The 16,047-nt window shown below is 35.3% G+C and overlaps 1 protein-coding gene across 5 annotated transcripts in view; it reads left to right on the top strand.

The window, feature by feature from the left end:
• Positions 1-12,635, top strand: part of CPSF6 (cleavage and polyadenylation specific factor 6) — a 30,392-nt gene extending 17,757 nt beyond the window's left edge. For 4 of the 5 annotated variants that reach the window (XM_051616601.1, XM_051616565.1, XM_051616592.1 and 1 more), the window contains one exon: positions 7,287-12,635. The gene's annotated coding sequence lies outside the window, so the exon portion shown is untranslated. Of the gene's footprint in view, positions 1-64 lie in introns of all 5 variants that reach the window. The other variant, XM_051616572.1, reaches the window with a different exon arrangement.
• Positions 12,636-16,047: the final 3,412 nt, after the last annotated feature.

Genomic DNA, 16,047 nt, shown 5'->3' with positions numbered 1-16,047 from the left:
AACACCGTTCATGTGTGTGTTTAAATGGTCCTGCCGTATGTACTGAATCATGTTCTTCTTGCAGCACCTGACATCAACACAGGTAAGTGACAACAGGTAACTGGTCGTGGGAGGGAGGGAGCGCTTGTGTGAGTATCTTCCACAGTTTGCATGTCGATTCTATAATCTTAGGTGGTATTATTGTTTGCTGTTTTAGTAAATGAGGTCACACCAATTCATCAAAAAGCAGTAAGCCAGACTGGTAAAGTCTGCTCTCTTTGGAATCTTAGGGTATATGAAATTCGTGGTTGTAATGTATGGTTGTATTTCTTAATTATATTTCAAAGTCCTAAGTTTCTAGTCTAAAATCTTGTGTAAGGACTGCAGCATTTACCCCTTCGTGTGTCATGTGTGGACTGTTTCAATTTAGAGAACACATGTATGTAGAGTTGCTGTCCTTGCATGAGTATGGCAGGAGTTTTGTTTGTTTGTTTGTTTGTTTTCCCCCTCCAGTGAGTTTTACTCAAATTCAGGAAATATAGCCAGATTTTGCTCTTTATTTTATGAAATGTGATGTGTTGGTATCTTTTGCCTTCTAGCTAAATTCTGGTGTTGTCTTAAATAAGATTTATGATAAGTTGTTCCCCACCACCTTGATTTTTATTCCCTCCCTCCTCCAATAGTAAAGTCATTTTCTGAAGAGTGGTAAACAAATATGATACAAGGATTGTTTCTTTTCTGGTTGTTTACAGACTAATGTGTTGTTTTATTTCATTAAATCCGCAGTTTTGCATGCATCAAATGTCTAGATAGTTACGTAGTAGCGTGAAATAATCATTTTTTTCAGTGTACTGCTGAGAGCTTTAAAATACATAGAAATGTTCATCACATTATAGAACGTACCATTTTGTGGATTGAGAATTCGAGCTATCCATGATTCTTTTTATCTGACAGTTGGAAAAAAACCCTACCTATTGGTTTCTTTGCAGCGGTCTTCTCCCTTTTTAGAACTTCCCACTGTATCTATACTAAAATTGAAGCTTGCAGACTTACCTGTCTGCCCAACTTCCATTTCTTATATTTACCCTCAGATTTAGTTCCCATATTTGCATGTGATATTTACTCATGGAAGTTCATTTACAGAAGTTAAATAGAAGAAAACATTTATGAAATCATATCCAATGTAATACACTCCTAAATGAAAAAATAATTTTGTATTTGTTACATACCAGTTTTTAGTCAAGCTTTTGCATCACTCAAGGAGAGAACAAATTCTCATATTAGGTACTCTAGTCTGTTGAGTATTAAGCAGGAGACACACAAAGGAATAACAGACATAATAAAGGGGCGTCAGAGGCTTAAATAGGAAGGTGAAATGTGGCAGCTGAAATAAAGTTGGCAGTATATATCTGTTAATGCCACTTTTTGTAATAAAAAATGAATTGGTAGAAATATTTCTGGAATTGCATAAAAATAGCAACTGTGGTTCTTAAGTGTAAAATATCAGAACATAAAAACACAGACTTTACAGAAGTGTAAATGTAGTTCTTTTGTTGAACTGGATTTTTACCTTTTATGATAATGGATATTTGTGATATATGCCCATAGTTGTTATTAATAGAAGGTAACCACTGAGCTGAGTGATGGTTGCATTTCCAGAGTGTTTTCCTTCTGTGGTGGGGATGAACAAGCCATACTAAAAATTCTTAATAAACTGGAATATTATTTTTTTTACCTTTGGCTTACTTTATTCATCTGACTTTCATTTTTGTGTATTTAGTGTTGCGCATGTAGATGCGGAGTTTCTGTGCTAAGTACGGGTTCCCTACCCTGTCACCCTGAGAAAACATCAAATAGCATTAGGTTGCATTTTATAATTTCAAAAACACAATTTTAAATTGAGACTGTGATTTCAGTGTTCAGTTCAGGTGGGATTTTATATATGCAACATCCTTCAACTTCATTGTGTGCTGGGACCTCTCTTTCAGAAGGGTTGCGTAGGTAAGATTCCCTTGTGTAAAGAAGAAAAAAGGTCCTAAGAGCTTGATTTAAAGGGCAAAGTTAGAATCCTACATGTAAATTATAGCATTTGGTACATTTTAAAGTTAAGTTGTAAACATTTTGTCTTGTTGCTGTCTTAATGAAGAAGGGCTTTATTGTAGTTTCATTTTTATATATTTATATAGACATATATAAAAGAAATACAGTTATCTCCTGATTTGTATGTTTCATTTTCACTAAGATGTATGTTGCCATACATTTTTTCGTTTTGTTCTTTACATTGATTGATATTCATAAATGGATTTAACAGTCTCAGTCATTTAATAAATATCAGCAAAAGAGTTACTCCCCTTATTGCTGTGCTTAGCCAGATAACATGAAGTTGCCTCTGTGCCTGCACCCTAGGAACGGCACCTGTGCTGCTTCTTATTGTGTACCTATAGTCATAACAGTGATACTGTACTGGCATTTTTTTTTAAGTGTTACACATCTAGTTTAGAAGGATTTTAAAGGTCCACTGTGATCATTTTTGTATACAGTGAAATTCAGTTTGTACTGTATTACGTTTATAGAGATGGGTTAAATTGGAATAACTAACTACATGTGTTTCTGATTATAAATATATTTTTAAAAGTTTAGTTGTACCATAGCAGGTACTTACACTTCTGTTTGTACGCTTCATGATTTATAATTAAATTCTTGCAAGATTTTTGTGCCTTCCTTGAGTAAGGTTTCATGTACGTTGATAATAAATAATTGCCTTTGCTTATAAAAACCTGTAAATTTAAAAGAGAAACTGGATTTAAGATAAACGTCTAACCTGTATTTTAGTTAAGAAAACTAAGAATCCAGTAGAACTATACTTAGAAGGATTAAAAACAAAATTAATGTGTACAAACAGAATAGTAATAGAATTTCATCAGCATGAGTCCTGACTATTTCAGGCAGATTTTTTTTTTCAATTTAACTGATAATCAATGATGTACTTCTAGCTGATACATTGTCCCAATCTTAATCTGTCTGAATTTTTATAACTGCGAATGTTAAATTTTTCATTTTATGTTTTTGTTATTGGATTGATTATTTCCTATTTAAACTGGATTTGGACTGAATTGCAAAGACAAAACCACAACATTGTAACAGTTGATATGTATGTAGACTTTGTACTCCATATTTCATGTTTTTTCTGATTTTTCTGCTCTCAAACCACTGTAAGCAAAATAATGCAAAGTCTGAGGCTCATGCTTCTTTAAAAACTGGTGTCAGCTCTCTCTGAAATAGTTTCAGCTTTGGAGTGATCTAAGAACTCACATGGTTGGAATTTTTTTGTGTGTCAGTAAGATGGGGAAATGGTACTGATAGTTTAAATAATATTCATTGTATTTTTGCTTATGTAAGTAGAAACTGTCCTGTAACAGTGTTAGCAACCACCTAAACATCAAGTGAAGTAATGAAATTAACCTTCAAAGAACCTTATAAATTAATAGGAACATACCTATTTTTATAAGTTATTTTAATAATAAGCTTCTGATTAATAATGGAATTTTAAATGAATCATGTGGTAGCATTTTTCAAGACCTGAGAATATATACTCATCTAGGATTTTTTCACTTAATCGTAGTATTAAACTATTTTCAAAGTTACTTACCTAATTTCTCTTTTAAAAATAGTATTTTTGAGAATGCACATAAGCAGTGCTGACACTATTCTACTGCATCTGGTGTTCATCAGAGAAATAATACTTTGTGCACCTGATTGAGTATTTGAAGTCCACTGTAGTGGGAAAGGGGCAAGCAGTGCCACTGTTTTTTGTGCTTGTAAAGTCTTATTTTGTGGCTTCTCTGGTGGGTTCTTGAGGGTGATGATTCTAAAAACTAACTGAAAATCTTAGGCTGTTGTTTGTTTTCAAATTTCTAAGTGCATAACATTTAATAATTTTTTCCATGAACATGTTGCTATAATCATGTTGTCTTCTGAGATATCTTTTAGACATGCTTATATTTGTGTTCCTCTCATCCTGTATTTCTTTTTGCTTGTGAAATTAGTAGTTTTGACAAAATTGAGCTGTGTGAAAGTTCTGCAATAATCTTAAGGGCTTTTTAGCATTTGGAACATAAGAATTTACTTGCAAGTGAAAATGTTGGTTTGATGTAGTGTTTTCCAAAGAATGAACAAAGCCATTTTTTTTTCTTTTGCTCATTGTGGTTTGAGAACTAAGAATTATTTTTTATATAAAAAAAGAGGTATCTTCATTTTTATGTTTTCCTGTGGCACCCTGATCTACCTTTTTGTGTCTTCCTCATATATGTGAAAGATATTTGCCAATAATTCATGTCTTTTTAATATGTAAACTAAACACTGAGTTTTCTAAATACACACCTTTCTGTTCATCAGTTGTTTTTGGTGAATAGACAGGGTGGGGTGTAGTAGGAGAAAGACACGATGAATTAAACTAGTCTGGGGGCATTCCTTTTCTTGCTGTGTACAATTACTTATAAAATCAGGAAATTGTTCTGGTGCTGATCTTAAATTATGCAGTAAGATTGAAAAAAGATACCAGGTAAGTACACTATTGCTAGGGAGGAAAAAAAGCAACAAATAGAAGAAAGGTGCTAAAATAGTCTGTTTATACATGTATGATGAGCAGAGTCACGTATGTATCTCAACTTACGTGCAGAAGGATGAATATAGAGTCAAGCTTGAAATTCCTTCTTGCTCATCGGGTTGTAGCTAAAGCATGACAGTGTTTGGAGGTTTTTGATGTTCATGGAATGTAGGTTAAGTGAAAACAAATTTCAGCTTTAAAGCTGATGCTTCTTGTGGAATTTTTGCCTTGTGTCTCTTTTCTTTATGTATAGAAAAAAATGAAGGAGAATTACATGAAGTAATTCTTAGGAGCTATTAGGATATAATGACAAATGTGAATCGTGCATTTTACTGAAATGTGAACGTGTTTGGGAGATTGAAATTCAATCTCTGGAAATACTAGAAATTGCACTACTACAGAAATCTTGATGGGTGTATGCACATGCAGCTTTAAACTACTGTAGAATTTTCATACTTCTAAAAGCTGTTTAAAGTTTTCATGTGGTTATTTTTGATAATTGGAATTAAAGGGAAAAAATTAGAGTTGCTACTACAAGATGCTTTATATATGTAAGAAATCTATTGGGTTTTGTTGCAAGAGTCTGTCTTTGTGGAGAAAAAAAAAGCTCAAGTTGCATCTTGCCTAAGTATAAAAATGTTTGGTCATTTAAGTTCTGGGACTTCATTTGTGAAATGTTCTGGCATAAACCCCTAACTTTTAAACAACAAAATAACTATTTTACAGATAAATCTGAAATTTGGGGTTTATTAGTGGAAATCCTGAGAAACTGGTTGCTGTATGGTGTTAAATTGTACAAATCTAACACATGCTTCGGATGGATAGCTATTTGAGCTTGAGGCAGATGGAAAATGGCATTGCCAAGAAGTACTGACTAGAGATTTAATATTTTTTATTTTTGAAAGTTGTTTCTTACTTCAATATTCTACTTGATTGTAGAATACTGAAAAGGGCTGAGTATGAAGGTATTATCCATGCAGATTTATTTCTTCCTTTTGGAATCACAAAGGTTTCTGGTTTTGCCAAGACACAGTGGCAGAATACTTGGAACTAAAAAGTACACCATTTTGGATCTTAGTTGGTTATGTTTTTAAAAATGAAGGTTCAGTGTGGTGCTGACCATCTTAAGAGGCCTATAATGAAAAGTATTAATCATTGAGTCCAGTTTATCATGCATTCTTTAAAGTTCCTGTAGTTTCATAAGTACCCTTACAAATCCAGCAAATTAGTCCCAGGAACTGAAGCTTTCTTATGCTAGTATTATATATAAATCATATATATGGTGCTTTGGATCTGTTAACTGTCGTCATAGAAGTGATAAAGATCCATAATTCTTGCTGCAGCAATTGTATGATGAGAGCAGCAAATTCTGACACGCAGTCTCACAGCTGTCATATACTTTCTCCACTAAAAAACCTGGTATTCTCACCTGTCTATTTGTGTTAACTTAGCTTGCAATTCCGAACAGGTCTTGTGGAGCCAGCACTTTGTCACTTTGCTAGTAATTAATTTTAAAAGCACGTAACACCTATGGAAATTTTGTCTCCGGGGAAGGAACTTCCCCAAAAGTAGTTACTGCTTGATACGTTCATGATTTGGGAACAAAGTCTGCAAATCAAAGACATTCCAGTCTCTGCTTTGGCTTTGGATTAGGTTATGTACATACTGTAGTGTATAGAACCTACTTTGTTATATGCTTTTTTTTAAAGTTGTTAACAGTCACTTTGAGGAAAGGAAGAAGAAATGTGTCAATTTTTCATGCAAAAATGGAGTACTTTTGTTTTCCCAACTGCTTTGAAATTATTATACTAGTAAAAGAATATTTGACAGCTGTGTACTGGTGCATGTTCATGAAATTGCTCCTCTAAATATCTTGGTTTTCAATTGAACAGTTTAATGTGTTGGGTTTTTGAGTGATTTGATTTAAACTATTTTGAAAATATTGAATGCTGAAATTGTGAATTAATAACAAAATGAAGATAGCTAATTGCTTTGTAATGGAATTCAACTGAAATCTAGTGTATGAAATTATACCGTCCCAAGTATTTTGTGAACTTTTAACGTAATTAATTCTGAATAATAGTGTGGTTTCTTAATTTGCCAAAATAGATAAAGGTAGGAAGTAGGGCTTGGGGTTTTTTCTAAGGCAAGTAGGTGAGGAAACCTGCAAATCTATGTTGTATTACTTGCAAAGTGGGTTCTTGTGATTTAGATGTGAAGTTCATCCTGCTTGCCACTAGCCTGAAATTTTTAATGACTAGAATCAGATTCTGTGCACTTCTTAATGTTACTGAGCTCTGAGCCATCCACTTCATCAGACAATGAGTGCATTACATAAATGTCAAACCAGCTTAGAATTCTGTAAGTGGGCAGGTAAAAATGTAAAAATTGTGGCAAAATTACCTTAAATCCATCAGTCACAGGAACAGTAGCTATTTCTTCCTTTATCATTTGATACTTCAACTGTGAAATTCGTATTCTCCTAACTTCATTGTACAACAACATTAATGTTATTTTTTAAATGATTGTATTAGAAAACAGCTTCGTGCATAAACAAGTAGCTACTGCTTCTGGGTATTTTGTGTTAGTTTACATTATGGTGAATTAGATGCACGACTTGTGTATGTATAGATAAGCCAACAATTTTCTGTGTGTTATGGGGAGTAGCAAAATCTACATCACAAATTTTGACACATTACAGCTGAAGGAAGAGGAACAGCGTGCAAGACAAGATACATTCTTCAAGGAAAGATGCTTGTCCAGCAGTTTGCTTCATGTGATTGAACTGAGCCTGTAAGGATTCATGGATAAAATGAACAGGAATAGATCTGAATAAAGCAAATCTGCATACATGGTAACCAGTAGCTCTTTTACTTTTTTATGTTGCTTAACTGTTTTATTTGAGGGAAACCTGTGTGATTTAAACCTTATAGCTTTTGCAACTTTATTACTGGTTATATAAATTTGGCAATTATAATGTGCAAGCAATTGGAAAAAGTCAAGTAAATGCTTGTTTTTATAGTAGTTTGTTCATGTTAAACTGTTCATATGATAATGTCTGTACACAGCACCACTGATTAAGTAGATGTAGTGTTGTAATAAACTGTTTAATGGGGCTGATGTGTAAAGCTGTTCAAGTTATTTGATGTTTACACCTCAGGGAAAGTCTTGTGTTCAGCAATATTTAAAGATAATGTTACAATGAAAAAATTGATGCTGTCTTGAAAAACATCGCAATAGTTCTTGCCTACGCCTCAACCTAATCTTGCATTCAGTGAGTTAAACATACTAATGTTGCTCTTACACATTCAATCTTGGTATGAAAATAGATGGTTACATAAAACCTTTAATGCTGTTTTGCTTTCTAGCAGTGTTTGCCTAGGTGGCTTGTGAATTTGCTAATTGACATATAAAACTGTAAAAACTGCAGCCCTTTGTGGTCTATTGTTTTGAGGAGAGCTGGTCCCACGTCTGTTGTTATAATACACTGAAAATTTACTCTCGTGCAGCTTGATCCTGATTGACACTACAGTTAATATAAACTTCAATGTTCCTATGAACTTCAAGTGTCCATAATAAAGGGTGGAAAGGTTAGATTGAAAAAAACTCACCACAACAAAACCCTGCAGTTGTTTACAGTTTTATAGTAATAATGCTTGTGTGTGTTCCCTCTCCAGCCCCAAGGCCGTAGCAGACTGTACATAGTTGTATATTAGAAATGTGCCAGAAGAAACTAGATGTTTCCATTTTTCAAACTTGATGAGTTTGGTATTTTCTTAATACTTTGGGGTTTATTCACACATGCATATAGAAGAGAAGGTACACTTTTATGTCCTTGTTCAGTGATGGGCAATATTTAAATGTTTTAGCAAATGACGCTGATTAAATCTGTCAGATGAGGTTTTGTAAATTTACCTAAAAACAAATTATTTGAGCTCGCAGTGAAAGTTGCCTTCAAATTTAATTTCACTAAATGTGAAATCCAAGTGAATAGAAAGTTCATATAAGTTACGAAAACTTAGTTTCTGGCAGCCTTGCACAAAGGCTTGCTATTAGTCTATTGTAAATCTTATGGAAGGGATTAATTCTTGGTGTTTTCACTTACTCAGTAGCTACATTTAATGTTTTAAGTTAAGTTTCAAGACCTCAGATGGCTTTAAGAGGCAACTCTTAGACAGCTCTTAATTTCTTTTTTTTACCAATTTTTGAAGGTTTAACAGCCAAACTAAAATGCTACCCTGTTCAGGAAAGCACTTAAATCCATTGGGTTTTCCAGAGCATTTAGAGCATGTGCTTAAATTCCATGGGTTTCAAGGAATGTAAACACATGCTTTCAGTACCTTATTTGCATACGTGAGTGATTTTTATGCTTTGCTGAGTTGGGACCAGTAGCCTGTGCAACTGCAAAAGTTTGCACAAGTCTGAAATACTCTAATATTTTTGTCACTTACAACTCCGCCAGGTTTCCTGCAGCCAGATTGATGCTGTTGGACTTGGCTACAGCTTGAGACTCTTCCCTATTTTTTTCCTTAAATTGTGTACCTCAGTTCCTCATGCATGGGATCACTGGTGTTTATTGAACTATTTGCTACTGAGAAGCTATTTGACATGTTTGTTTAAACCTGTTTGAAACTGAAAACTGCCTTTTAAAATTTTGTAAAACTGAAAGTTGTATCAAACAAGTCCTCACTCATTTCCTGCTTTTTGTGAATAGGTGTTGGTTACAAACAGTACTGTTGTATTTTTTTTTTTCTTACTTAAAAACATTGTTTACTGCTGTGTATAGTAGTTTAAGGAAGAAATAACCTGCCTGTAGCTGTTACATGGGGAATAGCTAATACTGGAGAGGCAGCAGGTAAGTAACGTTCCATTGCATAGATATATTACATCTTAAAAAAAAGTACATTTACAAGCATCTTATGCAGGAACTGGTATTTTACTCCACATTAAAATGGATTTAAGGAGACTGTTGCTCTTTTTACACGGTGTAACTTTACTCACATACAGATTTCCATTGCTGGCAATGGAAATAGCAGGGGTAATAAAAAACTTAGCAATCATTGTGACTTGAGAGATGAAGTCCCCATATGAAGCCCCTTATTTCTGCTTGTTCTCTGAATACTCAGTTTTAGCTGGTAAATGTAATGTGTTGCAATTTAGATAATACTCTCTTGTTACTGTGAGTTTCATTTGTTGTATTTTTTAAATGAAAAAAAACCAGAAAAAATCCAAAGACCCTGATAGACACCAAAAAGGAATACGCCTAATGCACATCATGTATAACTGGATCTGTAGTGGAATCTTTACTAGGTCTTGGTTTAATAAACCTTATTGGCAATTTCCTGTGCATGCTTGGGAAATAGTAGTTTGGTAACTTACTGACCGGTGATGATGCCATGATGGCTACTGCTGTGCTCTTTGATATTCATCCAATTGTATTTAATCTTGCGGATGAAAGGACAAATAGCCTGTGAAGAAATACGTTATTTCTTTCAAATACTGATTTTATAAGTAATATTGAGAAGAATATTTTAAGTCTGTGTCCTTGATCTTGAAAGACAAAATTAACAAGTAGTGACTTAGGGGTGGTGGTGCTTTAGCAACAGACGTGTTTTCCTGAAGGTTTGTTTTTTAGAAGTAAAGGGTTTTGGTTAGTTTTCTTTTTTTTAAAGTAAAATTTCTACTGGACTGTATGTTTTGACAGGTCAAAAATATTTCAGAAGAAAAAACACAGCATTTTGGAAACTGTACAGTCTTTCTTTTCCTCTTTCATTTTTGCTTTCTGTGCCAATAATGTTAGTGTTCTGATAACATTTTGAAACACGTTTGTCAGAACTTGTTCAAATCTTTATTTACAATGTGGCTTATACACTTTGATAGCTATTGGTTTTGTGCTAAACAAGGTATCTTATAAAATTTAGGCATTAGCTTGATTTTTTTTTTGTATAAGGAGTGAGTGCTTTCTAGTTTTGTTCCTTTGAAATTGGTGAGGCTTAGTTTTTCTAATCGTATTTTTTTATCCAGTTGGTTAGTTGCATACCCAAATCCTTGTAAATGTTTTCCTAGTTGTATGTGGATAACTGGAGATTTAAATGTTGTACATACTTGTCATCTGTGTTTCTAGTAAAAATACATTACATTCTTTATAGAAATACTTAATTCCTCATTTCTTTTTCTTATCCACTTGCTCTCTGTGTACAGGTTAAACAGGCTTTGATCTTATTTCTATTTATAGAATTTTATATATAGCCTCTTGAAGTTATTGATTTTCATGTACACTGAGATACAGCCTTAAATTTCCTAATATAATGCTCATTAAGATACTGCTAGTCATGTAGATGCAAATGTAAAACATGCATGTTTTAGACTGGTACTCTTCAGAGATCCAAGACACTAAATTGCTTCTGCATTGAAATATAAATCCTTCAAGATCTTAAAGAAAGAAGTGCAGGTCAGCGTGTATGTACTTAAAGAAAGTTGGATTATTTCCAGAGCAAGTATTTTGATGTAGGAAAGAAGCAACATGGATTTGTTTAGGACTTAATTTATTTTGGTGATTGACTGCACAGGTCTTTAAACATAATGGTTGCAGCATGCTAATTAGTTGTGATGTTTATCCAGAAATGCCATCTCTTGAAACTGTTCACTGCAATGCCTTGCAATTAATATTGCAGACAGGCTTGAGTGGGTGAGGGTGTTGAGGTGGCTTTTCACTCTTGTTGTTGTTCCCTTCCCCCTGAAATTAAGATCTGACATGCTATGTATTTCTAGCTTTATTGTCACTTTAGAGGATGAATTGCTAAGCAGCAATTTGGAGCATAGAAGTTCCTCAATTTGATGTTCTCATGGGATTATTTTTTTTTTTGTTTCCCCCATGTTGGACAAAATATGATGAAGCATCTCATCCTATTTGTGTATTATGCAGTTGTTAGTTCTTGAGTCCTTTTTATAACCTCACTTACTGCAGTGGGTTCTAGGTTCTGGTATGACCTATGCCTGTGTTTAAATCCTTTAAAGCTTCTTTGGGAGAACACTAGTTTTACCCAAGTCTTTTGAAAATAGTAAACCCTATACCTTTGATCCAAATGAAATAGAGCATTTAAGTTGTAAAAATTCCCATCTATCCATACAATGTGATGTGATTTTTTTACATGATTCAGTGCTAACATTTTGGAGTATATTCAAGTAATAGACTTTAGCCTCACCCTCTTGTATACTGTATTTTGTAATAGAAAATATTTTAAACTGTGCATATTATTATTACATTATGAACAGACATTCCTTTGATCTTCAGATGTAAGAAAATGAGGAATGTGTGTGCTTTTATAAATACGAGTGATTGCAAGTTCAGTTTCCTTACTGCTGCAGGTGTCCATTTTTAAAATAAATAAAAAAGGGAGAGGAAAAAAAAAAGCAAGCCAGGTGTTTTAAAGGTGAAATACATTCCTGTTTGGTAACCTTAACCTTTTGATGATGATTACCAGCACTGCTGACTTTCTAAACAAAAGGCTGTATTGTCTTCCTGTACCATTCCATTTCCCAATTCCCATTTTGCACAAGGATGTATGAATATACTATTCAAGAAATGGTTTTGAAGTACAGGAGGGGGGCTTGTCTAAGTTGGAATGCATAATTGCAATGCAAAATGTAAGGAAATGGATGCCTGTCAGAATGTCTGACTCCAAAGGATTTTATATATATATATAATAGTAAGCAGTTTCCTGATACCAGCAGGCCAGAGAGTCTGTTGAATACTTGAGTTTCTGGAGACCTATATTTCTCAACAAGGTAAGATGGAATCCTAGCAAATGTGGATTTTAATACGTTTTCAGCAGAGGTACTTAGTTAATCTATAAGTGTAGGGATCATTTCATCTTTTTTAGATGTTATACTTGAAATATGACATAACTCTTAGCTTTCATGGGTTTCTCTTTTTTTCAGCCTTTAGGAGACTGTTAAGCAATTTGCTGTCCAACTTTTGTGTTGGTCTTAAACTGCAATAGTAGTTTACCTTGTATTGAAGAAATAAAGACCATTTTTATATTAAAAATACTGTTGTCTGTCTTCATTTCAGCTTGTCTAATACCTTCGCAGTGCTTGTTATTGTCAGCCTTCAAATTGTTTCAGACATTAAAACTTGGAGGTTTTTTCCAGACATTTAACTTGCAAAGACTTTTTGCAGAGTTAAAAATCAGTGAGAAGTGCAGACTTTTTTTTTTAAGCCAACCTTTTTTTTTGTTAGTAATTCTTCTGCAAAATGCAGTGACTCATGTAACGTGTTAGCTGAAAGAAAAAAAAACAAGCCAGCTGTGCAAAGTCATTTCAGTCTCTTAAAAGTACATGTTCAGAATCAAATGTGAGTGTGCAAATGTTTGAAGCTGTGGGCTTTCTATACAGGAGGCGTTAAACCAGTGATGGTAAAGCTTTTTATTTTTATCTGGCCTCTTTAGTTGACTAAATTTGGCAAATGTTAATACTTATTAAGCGTGTGTGTTAAGACAGCAGTGTTAAAACAGCTGTATGGCTGGTTGGATTGTTGTCAGCTCATCTCATGCAGACAACTGGTCTGTTAGCAATGACATTATCCATCCTGTAATGATGTAAAACTACTTCTGGCACTGGAATTTAATGGGCGAATGTTTTATTCTGCTGCTACATCAGAACACTTATATAAACCACACATCTGTATGTTAACATATCAGAAGTTATTAGCATTGCCATACAGTACCATACTAGTGGTGAACTTCTCATAATTCATTATATTTGTTGAAATTAATTTTCTGTAGCACAAGATGAGCTATATCTGTTGTACCATCCTAGATTACTGGTACCATTTTGCAGTGTTGTTAGCTCCAGCTTTTGTCTGTGATGAGCCTACAGCATTTGGCAGTGGAAGGATTATGTGAGAATGCTGGTTTTCATTTGGGAAAAATATTTTTTCTAATATAGCATCAAAAAGAAGTCTGAAATGTAATCTGATTGGCTTGGAAAATCCCAACATTCATCATTTTACTTACACCTGATTTTTTTAATGAATTGAAGGTGTGTTAATTGTACAGGTCTCTATAGAGGAAACAAAATGCTCATTAAAAACCTGAATTTCTTTAGCTAGTGCTCTAAACCTGTAATAACAAAAATAACATTCACTTGCTCTAAAGGGCTTGTTGAAAATGGCAAGCAACAGGGCAGCGAAGCTAACTTGGCCACTGATCATTTAATGCACCATGTCTGAATTTCACTGTTAATCTGAGATTTTAATGACACGAGTGTTTGTCGTAGCCTGGCTTCACTGACCAAGTGAAGGTTTGGACAGAAATGGGAGTATTGGGCTGTGGCTGGTGGGGATCAGGGGATTCTAGACTTCCTTCTGGGTAGAGAGCATGGGGGAAAAATCTTGATTTTTCAAGTATTTTTTGCAGTTTACCTCCAGGTTAGAGTGTTCAGCAGTTTCCTTTGCTGAATGGGAGAGAACTGTAAAGCGTCCTGTCCCCAAAGCCGTGTAAGATAAACACAGTGGGGATTCAGTAGCACATGGATGAATTAATTGTGGAAGTGGTCAAGCACAGGTCAGCTAACCAGGATGACAGATCACCAAGGTATGATTTGAAACTGCATCAGAAGAGAAGGGAAGGTAAGTACTCTTTCTTCTGTGTAAGCTCTCTGGGCAAAATAACCATCCCTTGAGTTGGAGACAAGGACGTAATTTAATAATACTTATTAGGAAAACCGTTTCTTGTTCAATTCTACTTGCAAGAACATTGCCTCCAGCCTTTTTCAGTGTCTTCTCCATAGTGCCTGCAAATTGAAAGTCCCAGAGCCTGAAGTGAGTTGGAGGGAGAGATCCTGCTGCAATCCAGGCTTCAGCAAAAGGTTAGTGTCCTTGCTTGTTCCTGCAGTGTCACAATGTGGAAATTGGTGCAGAAGACTTTTCTGCCACCTCTTGCTGCAGGCTGACTGGCCTCAGAAAAGAGAGCTAACCCTTCCCATCTGCCCTATTCTCTAAAGGCTGCAAAGAAGAAAAAGAAAATGCCCAAACTGCCCACAGTAGGATAAACCTGTTCCTTAGCACAGCTGTACTTGGCTGAGTAACATCATTGTGTGGCCCTTAAAACTGACTGGCAGTTTTTGGGAGGACAGGAAGGTGAAATGCATTTGTGAGATTTAGCAGGGGAGCCTAAGATAGTCATTTCAGTGCACCGTGTGTTTTTGCAGCAGCTGCAGTGGAAAGGAGATCTCTGAAGTGCAGGAACTGGTCCTGTGAGGTAGCTCTGGCTTTCACAGAATTGTCAGAATTGGAAGGGACCTCTAGAGATAGCTAGTGCAACTCCGCTTCTAAAGCAGGATTGCCTAGAACACATTGCACAGGACTGCATCCAGGGGGGTTTTGAATATCCAGAAAAGGGGCCTCCACAACCTGCCCGGGCAGTTCCTGTGCCTATGTGCTGCTTCGGGTTTTGCAGCCCAGGCAGTGGAACAGTGAAGTCCCCAGGATGTCTATGCAAAGAGAAAGTCTTCACTTCTGCTGCTGCACCCATCCTGAACCAGCTGCACTGAAGGCACAACTGAACTTTTCCTGTTGCAAAGCCGGCATCTTGCTTTATTTCCTGTTGATCAGACAAGTGTTGCTGATTGAGGAGAGGCTTTAGTTTTTGAAATTTGTCTGTGGAAGTTAAAAACATCTAAGCACCTGCTAGAAAGCAGACCTTGAGTAAGCAGTCAGAAGTCCTTTTTGATGCCTGTTAATGTTTGGAGCAGGAAGAGCTGCTCAGAGTACTTGGTGCTGTTCTCTACTTTTTAAATTCTCCTCTGGTTCATCTCTCAAACTTCTATTATATTGCAGCTGGTCTAGGGGACATGGTAAGTTGCATAAGAGGGAAGCAGCAGAAAGCAAATCAAATGCCAAAGTCAGCAAGTCTATGAAGCTGTGAAAGGTAAGTTCGTCTGGTGTAGGTTGAGAAAGCAAGACAGGTGGATGTGTAGCTTATGATCACAGAGATACCTTTTTTTACAAAAATTACAGGAAAATTTGATGCAGGCACCTGAGTGTTTTCATACCCAGTTTACCCTGAAATGCCAGACAATAGCAAATAATTATGTTCCAGGCAAGGAAACACTGATTTAATAATTTTGGGGCCAGAACTTAGGTTTTGTATTGGGAATTGCTTGAGTCTTCTTGAATAGCTGTAGTATAACACTCTCACAAATAAAGTAGTTAACTGAGGAAGGACATTTACCAGGTTAACCTGTGCATTTTTCCAAATGTAACCACCTGTAGCATATCATATTTGTTTAAGGAATGTAGTCTGCACACTCAACACCTCTGATGGGGTTTGGCATATTGTGAAGTAACTGAAGCATGAAACTGCTTGACTTTCTGAATGCCTCTTGGTTAACAACAGAGATGACTCCAAACATAGTGAAGACTATAAGGAGTTGATACTCATTCATGCTCTATGAGAGCA

This window comes from Apus apus, chromosome 1 (assembly GCF_020740795.1).
Source record: "Apus apus isolate bApuApu2 chromosome 1, bApuApu2.pri.cur, whole genome shotgun sequence".
Classification (NCBI taxonomy): Eukaryota; Metazoa; Chordata; class Aves; order Apodiformes; family Apodidae; genus Apus; species Apus apus.
The sequence above is the reverse complement of the archived record's forward strand: the minus strand, read 5'-3'. Positions and strand labels throughout refer to the sequence as shown.